Source organism: Ursus maritimus, unplaced genomic scaffold, assembly GCF_017311325.1.
Source record: "Ursus maritimus isolate PB19 unplaced genomic scaffold, ASM1731132v1 scaffold_30, whole genome shotgun sequence".
NCBI classification, from domain to species: Eukaryota; Metazoa; Chordata; class Mammalia; order Carnivora; family Ursidae; genus Ursus; species Ursus maritimus.
Genome location: NW_024425564.1, coordinates 31,790,632 through 31,801,002, shown reverse-complemented (window position 1 = coordinate 31,801,002; position 10,371 = coordinate 31,790,632). Strand labels below are relative to the sequence as shown.

Genomic DNA, 10,371 nt, shown 5'->3' with positions numbered 1-10,371 from the left:
GGGGGGGGGGGACCTCCCACAAAGAGGAGAGCCAAGTCTGGATTATAAAATGTGGAGATGTGGCAAAGAAGGAAAGATGTAAGAATCATATTAAGAATTAGAAAATAGCACTAATTAGGCTAATAAGAGAACAAAAACTTCCAATGAGAAATGACAGGAAAAAATTAGCTAGCTGCTCTATTTCTGAAGACTTCAAGATTCTGTGGTAGTTGAACAGGATACGACGTGAGGAGTGCACGGGGTCACGCCTGAGAGAGAGGGAGGCAAGCAGGGAACATGGCTTTCACAACGAGGATACCAAGAGATCCTCAATCCTAAATAAGAAAACGAACAAGATAGAAGAAACAGAAAAGCAAAAGGAAATACAGACAAAACAGACAAATTGCCACCAGTGAAATCAATCAACAACATTTTGCTGAGCACCCGGGACCCCCCATTCTCCCTGGTACTGCTTAACCTGACATAATAAACCACCATGACCACAATTAGCCCGGTGGAAACGTCATGGGGAAATTCTGGGATGAACTTATCAAGAATTACAACGGGACCATTAAATACCATATTTATTATTACAGAAAGAAAATTAGAATTCAAAATGCATATATAGTGAGATCTTACTTACATAAAAATGCATACAGACATAAGCACATAGAAATAAATACTAAAAAAATATATCCAAATTCTCTCTGGTTTATATAATTATAGGTTATTTTTATTTTCTTCTGGAGGTCTTCCTGTATTTTCCAAATTTTCTACACTAAGCATGGATTACTCTATAATTAAAAATTATATTTGGATATTGAAACACGAAATAGACATTTTAATTGGAATTCTATTTAGAGAGAGTGGTCCACGAAAAGTGAACATAATCCCAACTCTCGGCTGCCAAGTAATGGAGCCTCAATTCCCCCAGACAACAGCACATTTCCCTTCTAAACCTTGTGACTATGTGTGACACTGAAGATGATGCATAGGCTTGTTCCCTCTACATTTTATTGTCTGCAAGAAATGACTTTTAGAAATCCTTTCACCACTGTTTCTTCCACAAGAAGGTATTTATAAGAAGAGTAAATGTCAACTTTATTTTGGGTCTTGATTTTTCCAGAAGGCCTGAACTCCATGAGCTACTCAACTTCTGTTCTTTCTCCACTCTGCCATGCCATTTCCATCTGTGTGTCTATCTCCTACCATGTACAGGTGTATGTCTTAAATACTGTCCCCAGACCAAGATGGCGGCGTTCTCTTTGATTTCTGATGTACTTTATGTAATGTTCAGAGTAGCACCCTCTATTCCAACAGAACCTCTGAGTTTCAAAAATACAACTCGGGTTTTCTTGCACCTTTAGCATATTTACAAGCATCCCGGGAAACAACTGCACATGTCAGAAGTCAACACAGTCATTCAAGATGACATGTGATGAACTACTTTCTCAAGGCAACTCCTCAGCCCCAGCTGGGGCCGGGAGCGGGAAGCAGAAGCTGGCAACAGCCCACCGCTGGAGACAGGGGGGAAAGTGGTGGTAACTTTAAGTGAAAGAGAGAAGTTTGAAATTTTTCTATTACCAAACCAGGCAATTAAAACATTAAATGTGAAATCCGAGGCACTGTAAATTTCCTAATATGGTATGAGGGCTGAGTTTCCCAAATGATGCTTTCTCATCTTTCAACATATCAAAGAGCTTGCCAAAACCCCAAAGAAACATTTCCATTTTGAAAACAAAAATAAACCACACACATCCACATGCTATTAATAGTGTTGTCTTGCCTTAAAGACCCTGTATCCTCAGTCAGAAAAAAAACACAAAAAAAACCCACTGGAGTTTACATAAATGTTCACATTACTGAAAACTCCAGTCCAAAGTAAACTGGACATGGGTAGGTGAGTTAGGTGGGACTGAGGCAAAAGTAATCAAATCCCTTCTCTATTTTCATTTCTGGAGACCAAATGTTGTGTTCCTCATCACCACACCTGAGGACTTTGTAAATATGTTCTACACCTTAAACAGCATTTCTTAAGAGAGTGTAAAAGAAGGAGACCTGGCGTGAGAGACACAGGTTCAAGCCAACTCCACAACATTTGCCGACCTAGACAGGGACACAAGCTTACAACGGAAACTGCAGAAGGAATTACCAGAGGAAGCAAAGGACATGTCAAAGATCCCAAAATTTGGACTATAAACTCTTGAACCTGCCACCATAAAAAGGAAACATGCTGTCCCTTGGGATTTTCTGCTTAGAGACAGGAAAATGCTGTTAGATGTGGTGCTCTCCTTCCTCAATTCGAATACCCCTGAGCCGTTCTCTGTGTGCTCAGCGGAAAGTCAAATGCTTGGAGTAAGTACAATGGGAAGCCTAGGACACAGAATCTGCTCAACGGATGCTTCCATGCTGGAGAGAGGAAAAGAACCAACATATAAAGCAACACACGATTGCTGAATCCATCCTAAAAGCCTGACCGTGCAACTAAAATGGGTCAGTTCAACCCCAAAGTCTTTTGGAGAAAAGAGCTGTTATCACCTGCCTCCACGGAACACCTTTAACATTTAAGCTCTAGGTCATGGGCCCTACAATGTCTCTACAAGGCCAAGAACATGGAAAAACCAGAATGATATAGGGACCAAACCCACCCCTGACCCGGCAAGGTGAGGAGGAATGAAGAGAATTAATTGAGCCGGGATACCAACTCGCACAGAACTAGGAAAAAAAGAAAGGAAGTGTGGTGAGCGGTGAGGTAGAAAGATCACTTCTTTCAAGCCAACTGACCCTACCCCAGCTACTTCCTTCTACAAACTGGGCACATTAACCTCTATTTCCATCCCCTTATTTATGAAACATTGATCTAATGCTATACAGGACGAATTCTTCCAAGCACTTTACAATTCCTTATTTAATCTCAACAACAAGCAATTGACGTTGGTCCTGTATTAGACTCACTTTACAATGGGGAAACTGAGGCATGGGGGAGTCACATACTCTAAGAGCGGCAAATTTATAATTAAATCCTGATGGACTGGCACTAAAGTCTGAGCTCTGAAGCTCGGCATTGCCCCACTTACAAAATACTGACTTTTCAAAGCTGTGGTCCAGAGTCCATGAAATGTATGGACAGCACCCAGCACAGTGCCTGACATTTAGTAGAGGCTGACTGATAGACCTCCCTCCTCCCACTCCTCTCTGTGCTCTCCCTGCACCGTGGGAGGCTGGCGGCAAGATTCTGCACACAGAGAAAAGCAGCTATGCCAATCGGCAAACGCTCAGGGGCTCCAGGGCAAGCTAGAAAACAACTCTCTGTCTTTATCCCCTGAGGCCTGGAACAAGAGTTCTAACTCAGGCAGAGATGTCCAGCATTTCCAGACAGAGCCTGCCTCTATTTATTATAATCTGCATTCAAGGCACAAACACTGGAAACAAGCCTTAGGGAAACCAAAAGGTTTCACGAATTTTGTACTATGAGCTATTTATGTGTATGTCAAACACACACACACACACACACACACACACACACACGCCCCATCTAAAACTTACATTGTATCTACCAGAAGGGGGAAAATGATCCACTTTCCAGAACCTTCCATTGCCTAGAAACTGGCAGAGTATCTGTATCGGGCTGCAGCTTGCTTTAAGAGAGCCTGGATACTGATGGGGAACTAAAGGACAGAGTGCCTTTTGAAAATTACTCAGGACGAATGAGGCTCAGGGTCCCTGGGGACCTGTATTGTAAAGCATGAGAAAATTTGGTTTTCCAGCCCTTTGGCAGTATTTTCATGAACTGATGACAATAAAATAGAGGAATGAGACTATTTTTGTATGTTGTTATTAGTCTAAGCTATCATTGAGAAAGGTGCCCATGTTACCAGCTCAGTGAGTTTTCTACTCGGGCAAGATCCCACACAACATACGGGATCTAATGCACTCAGAATTTTCCAAGTGCACAGCCAGGAGGTAGCGACAATTATCAGAAGTTTACACGTGCTCCCAAGTTAGCAGTGCTGTCTCTGCACACTTTCACTTCTTTCTCAACTAATACAAAGTCTTATTTCATGCAAAAACAGCCTAAGACCATGACTTCACTGCAAGAAAAAAAATATATCACTGCAATGAAGTCTTGAAACTGACCCTGCGAATGTGCTACCACGGTTTAAAAATAATTAAGAAGGAAAGCTGACTTTCTACGTTTTTCAGGCACAGTCACTGTGGCTACTGGGTTCATGGATGCCTGCCAAATCTTGCAAAATTACAGCACTCCTATCTATGCAGTTTCTAAAACTATAAGCTTCTATTGTGAAGAAGCTTGATCTTCTGCTTTAGAAATCCATCAACTGCCAGCCTGCTCTCACGGCGTGTTGCTAAGAGCGACTCCACAAAGCGCCCAGGTGCACGCACCAGGAATCGAGTTCTTCATTCATGCTCATCACAGCTCAGCACAAGGGAGGGAGGGAGGTGAAGGAGGCTTCTTCATAAAATGTTCATTAGGAATGGCGATTTTCTGTCGGGGAAGCAGGAATACCATCCTCTAACTTGTTCATCCGCAAAAGGCCCCCCATGTGAGTGAGGGCCCCTGAAATGGCAGGCCAGCCTACATTTAGGCTTTGTGGCTCAGCCTGGAACGTTTACAAGAGGGGAGACAGGAACAGAATAGGAAATAGCAGCTCAAGAGGAAGACGAGGATTTTCAGACTTGGAGGACCTGTGTGAACAATTCCTCCCACTTATGACTTCAGCCGGTTACCCCCTAGCAGGGAGATTTGTTATCTTCTTAGTCATTTTGAAAAGCCATTAAATGGGGATGAGAGAGGGTGGGAGGGCCAGAGTTCTTCTGTGTGCGTCTGTGAGTCAGCAAAAGCCAGAAGCCTCACAAACCAGCTTCAAACAACAAAGCTGGAAAGGCGGACAATAAGCTCCCACCCCCAGACAGTGAGAAATTGCATTATCCTAAGGGATCACGGCCACCCATGTTCAGCACCGATAAGTAAGAACCTTCTTTGCTCTGGCCAATAGCAGACCTGCAGCCACAGCGGCTCACAGAAGCCCTGGGTGGCCTCCATCCCAGCCACTCCAAATGGTTTCAAGGCAGAAACACTGCAGCTGGGTGGTGCTCCGAAGTGCAGTGGGTGGGAGGAAAGGCGGACAGAGGGGAGGGCGGCAAAAGCTGCTTCTCCCACCAGGTGCTCCAATCCCCTCTCGGGGCTTCGGGAAAATCAGGGGTCTCAAGGCTAATCCTTAAGGCAGCTGGTCCGAGCCCGCCTCACCACCATTCCACAGCCAGAAACTGAAACTGTGCCTCAGAGACTCCAGAAACTGTGGGGAAATTTCCCTGCCAGGCAGTTCTTAGTGCTCTAGGAGCAATGGTATAATTAACGCCTCTTGGTGAAAGACGGGGGCATTCCAAATTCAGTCCTACAGAAGAAAGGAGCCTTGCCACACACCGTCCACAGCACACACAGAGCCCCTCAAGACATTCCCTTTAAAGACGCAGGCGAATCTCAAGAACTGACACTGGCAGTAGCATTCTGAATTCAAAAAAAATGTATTAACTCTCCTCTAAGTGAAAAAAGAAAAAGCTTAACAGTTGAGGAAAAGTATATGAAAGTTACAGTATGAGCCCACTTTGGGGATCCCATCACTTGCATGAAGAATTATCTAAAGAGAAACATTTGCTGCTATTAGGACCTACTGTTACTTTCTTAAATTTCCTATTGTCAGGAGTTATGTTTTGAAATGTCTTCAGGTCTGTAGCTGATGCCAATGAGGCATATTCAATTGACAAGAAAGTCAAAAAGTATCAAACAGACTAGCAATGCTCCAAGCCTTTGTTCATTCCCAGACCAAGCAACCCCTTCGCAGAACCCAATTTTGTATGTAAATTCTTTTGAAAGTATGTAATTTTTTTATTACACACACACACACACACACACACACATACTCACACAAGTGTTGGTGTGTATGTGTGTAACAAATGAGAAGGGACACAAAAGCTAGAAAAATTCACACTAAAATTGGAACTCGAGCTACTTGAGGACGGCTGCCAACATTTCAAGCAAAACCCAAATGGGCATAGGTGGTAAAAATTAAAATTAAGTCGTCTGGCATCCAGATGAGAGGAGTGGAGGTTAAAAGTTGGGGAGTCGCTTTGCACTTGGCCCTTGATTTGCTGCGGGGCCTCCATCAAGTTGTCCTATACCTCTGTTATAACATCTGCAAAATGGAGATAACGCTTCACGCTGCCTACCTCAGAGAGCGGTTAGAAGATTAGATACCAAAAAGGAAAATCCTCAAAGCCCTTTGAGTTTCTCATAAATATAAGACACGCAATGTAATAAAATACCAGCACCCTCTACAAAAGTCCTAAGACGCTCAAGGCTGTAGGAATAGGAAACAGACGCAGGCAATACTACACAGCAGAAACCTCATGGGGCATAACATTTAAAATGACGGAGGCAATGGGCAATTCTGTCTCCAGCTTCCAGGGAAAAGGTGGAGAAAATACCTCCAATTCAGATCTACTCAGACAAAACAACAAAAAGAGGGAAAGAAAAGAAAAAAACAAACAAAACAAAACCAAGGTTTTATTTCAACAGATCACCAATAAGTTGAAAGAAGTGACCCTGACAGACAGAATTCCGAATTCTCGCCTAAAGGTCCAGTTCTAGAAGACGACGGTATCTTGATGATAGTTTCAGGTGTGGTAAAGTGTCATATTAAGGTAAATTGGTTCCACTGAGGAGTAAGTGTAATGACCCCCTTGACCAAGGGTGAAGAAAAATTAAAGTGTGGAATATATAAATTAGAATATTTTCAGTCAGTTTATACAGGAAACAAAAGCCAAGATGGCCACTACACAGGAAAAGCGATCCCGGAGGTAGATACTGTAGATACTGGAGGGGAGCAACCACAAGGCCGAAGAAGATCAGCGGCCACCAGACACTGGAAAAGACAAGGAACAGATGCTCACCTGAAGAAAACGATTACTTCGGGATTCATAAGGAAGTTGGGAGAAGCGTATTGAATATTTATATATCCTAAGAGAGTCCGAATTATGGTCATTCGACATTTGAATGGATTAAACACTTATTGCTTATATTCTATATTATGTCAAGCACTCGTACATCACGTGTCACGTCAAAATTTTAAAAAAGATGAATACTACCCTATTCCTGGCTCTCAAAGTCTAGTGGGGAGGAGGCCTACACTTAGTCCAGTAGAATACAGGTCGTAAGGGTTGGAATGATATATGAACAGAGTGCTGAGGAAGAACAGGAGAAGAAGTAATCAATTCCACACGGAGAAGGAGGGACGGAAGGAGTTCGGGGAAGTTTCAGGGAATGTGACACTTGAACGGAACTGTAGAAAATGAACAATACTTCACCAAGTACAGAAGAAGGAAAGAGCGCATTCTGGATAAGTCAACAGCAGCCCATACCTCACAGAATGTCGAGATATGTCCTAGTTAACGGAAGCATCATGGAGACCACCTGGGAGGCCCTGAATGGCAAGGCCTCTGTGGGAGACGGAGAGGGAGCATCACAGGGTGATATTTCTGAAAGGGGACTTGATATTTTCTATAACTCAATATACAGGACTGAGGCCAATGGCCCAGGTGCAGGTGAGGAGGATAAGGAGGCAGAGAAGGCAAAGCGCCTGGCAAGCTTAACGATGACTCATGGATGGTCAGGAGCATGGTGTCCAGGAAAAGGAACTGGCCCCCATTAAGTGGCTAAAAGACGGGGTAGTAGTCTGAATAATGGCCTCCGAACATCACAGGCCCTAATTCCTGGAAACTGTACATGTTCTCTTCTGCAGCAAAGACTTTGCAGATGCAGTTAAGTACCTTGGGATGGTGGGACTATTCTGGGTCATCCAGCTGAATTCTAAATGTCCTCACAAGGATGGTCATAAGAGGGAGGCAGAAGGAGAAGACAGTGTGGCTAGGGAGGTAGATCCTGGCATGGCAACCACAGGCCAAAGAATGTCAGCAGCCACCAGAAGGTAGAAAAGACAAGGAACAGATCCTCCCATAGGCCCCTGGGGGGAGTGTGACCCTGCAAAAACCTAAATTTCTGTTGTACTAAGCCACTAAGTTTGCAGAAATTTGCTACAGTGACCATAAGAAACAAGACCCAGGGAGCAAGGGGTTACTCCCCAAGTGCTTTCAGGTATCACGATTACCAGTCTTGGTAAGAACGACTTAGATGGAAGGCACCTCAACTATCAAGAAGTTGAAGTCCAAGCTGACACCACACAGGAAGGGTAGACGATGATACTAAGTAACTGGCCAAAAATTAGGGAATGCGACCCAGGTAAAAGCCCCAACTGAGTCAATACGAAATGGACGGTAGAACTGCAAATCATAAACACCAAACAATGACAACAAGGAAAGGGAACCGGGTCTGAATAGGAAAGGGGACAATAAGAGATACAGCAACTCAGAGGTAATCACTGAGCCCCCAACTTTCTGGCCTACGATAGTCCCGTAATTCTACATGCCAACTGGCTATGGAAGAGAGGGATATAAAACATTTACATGCACCCTACTTAATCAAGATGGCCTCAGGAACTAGACCAGGACTGGAACCATCCAATCAAAGACTTCAATGGATCCAGATATGGGACAATTATGGAAATGAGACATGAAATGCTAAAAATCTTGCCATGTGCTCTTTAATCAAGACGTAAAACTCAATGAGATCCATTTCAGGAAGGTGGAGGCAAGGTGTGATATCCACAGTAACCTATACAACCCAGTAAGAAGGTGACAGAATGAGCCACAGTTGGAGATGATAGAGGGCAGATAGAATAATGGGACGATGGTGGCAGCTTGGTAAATGTTTAGAGGAAAGAGCAAGTCACTCACACAAGGAATGAGTAATTGGTAGAGCATGGGGGCAACAGATAAAGGACAATGCCAATCTCTGAATATCAGACTGAAAGGAAATGAGTGTGTCTCTAGCTATATTGAGTTTAAGGTACTGGTGGGTCATGCCAGGGCTGACAGCCAGAAGCCAAAAGAATGCTGGGATCTGAAGCTCAGAATATTAAAAATGTTTGCATATTTGAAAAAGTCATCTGTCACGTGCTCTTTCATCTTCTTCCTCCTCCATCACCATGAAAGGAATCCAAAAAAGATGGTGAAAATTTCAATATCCAAAATCAACATTTGTGAACTATTCTCATACCACCCACTCATAAGAGAAATATCACACTGGCAGCACTTAAAAGTAAATAAGTTTTCAAAGAAGAGTGGAGAAGAATTCTTACCATTAGCCTTTTCCCTTTTCTGCCAGGTTTGAGGACATTTGATGGAATGGACAACAGAGAATGATATCCATGGATCGAAGTGGTTGAGTAGGATGTTCAGTGGTGACCTGGGGGTTGACCAGATGATGGAAAAGACGGCACATTTGTTCAATCTGCAGAGGACATCCAGTTAGACACTGCTGGAGCAGCAAATGCAGATCCTACAAAGAGAAAACAGAAAACAGTATGTTCACTAATAGGGACCACCTGGGAAAAGAAGAGAGGGGGGGAAAAAAGACATGGACTTATCTGCAAAAGAAAATGTATGCTTACCAGGTACAAAAAAAAAAAAAAAAGACTCATTTGTGCCCTACGGCTATAGAAGCTATACTCCTCCTCATCAAAACGCTCAGGTGTCCAGCATTCGGGGCAGAACGCAAGCAGCTCCCCCTGCTAGCCCGAGATTCGTTGGCATGAGTACCAGCTATGGGATGGAAAGGCTTCCGAATTTCTCAAACACATCACAGCTTCTGATTTTAGTGGCAAACTATCAGGAAAAATCCTAAACCAAAAAACTTGGAAATACTTCAGAGATGAGGTTGGGCTAATACAGTGAATATACTTCTCAAAATATTTCAAAGAGAAACATCTAACAAGCAAAAGTCATCCTAAAATATCAAGCTCGATTTTATGGTCAATAATGACATCCAGTAGAGTTCTATGGAATTCTACAGTGAAAATAAATTATGGCTCCTTAATAATTTGATTTTAATCACTAACGCCATGACAAAAAAATAAAAGCAATGTCACCAAAAGGTACGTAGTCTCTTATTTTAGTGCCTGCCCCCTCCATGACACTGACAGTGACAACAACATTTTACTTATATGTTTTTAAGGTTTCTTAGGATCCTAAACATTGTTGAGCTTCAGTGTCAAAGAGCCAAAGAAGGTTTATGAAACTAGGAAAGTAAATCAAATATTCTCTTGGGTTGTTTTCAGCCTCTGGTAAGGAACACAAAGCTAGGAGTCATTTCTACAGCTGCAGAGACTGAGGATTCTGGCGCTTGTCATTAATTGGAAGGGCAATGATACTGATTCTGCATACATATAAACACATGTAACAATCAAGTCCTATTTT

The 10,371-nt window shown here is 43.0% G+C and overlaps 1 long non-coding RNA gene across 2 annotated transcripts in view; it reads right to left on the bottom strand.

Moving 5' to 3' along the window:
- LOC103678374 overlaps positions 1-10,023 on the bottom strand; it is a 289,850-nt gene extending 279,827 nt beyond the window's left edge. For both annotated transcript variants that reach the window (XR_572666.2, XR_572667.2), the window contains exon 1: positions 9,255-10,023. This is a non-coding gene — a long non-coding RNA (uncharacterized LOC103678374). The remainder of the gene's footprint in view (positions 1-9,254) is intronic.
- Between the last annotated feature and the right edge of the window lie 348 nt (positions 10,024-10,371).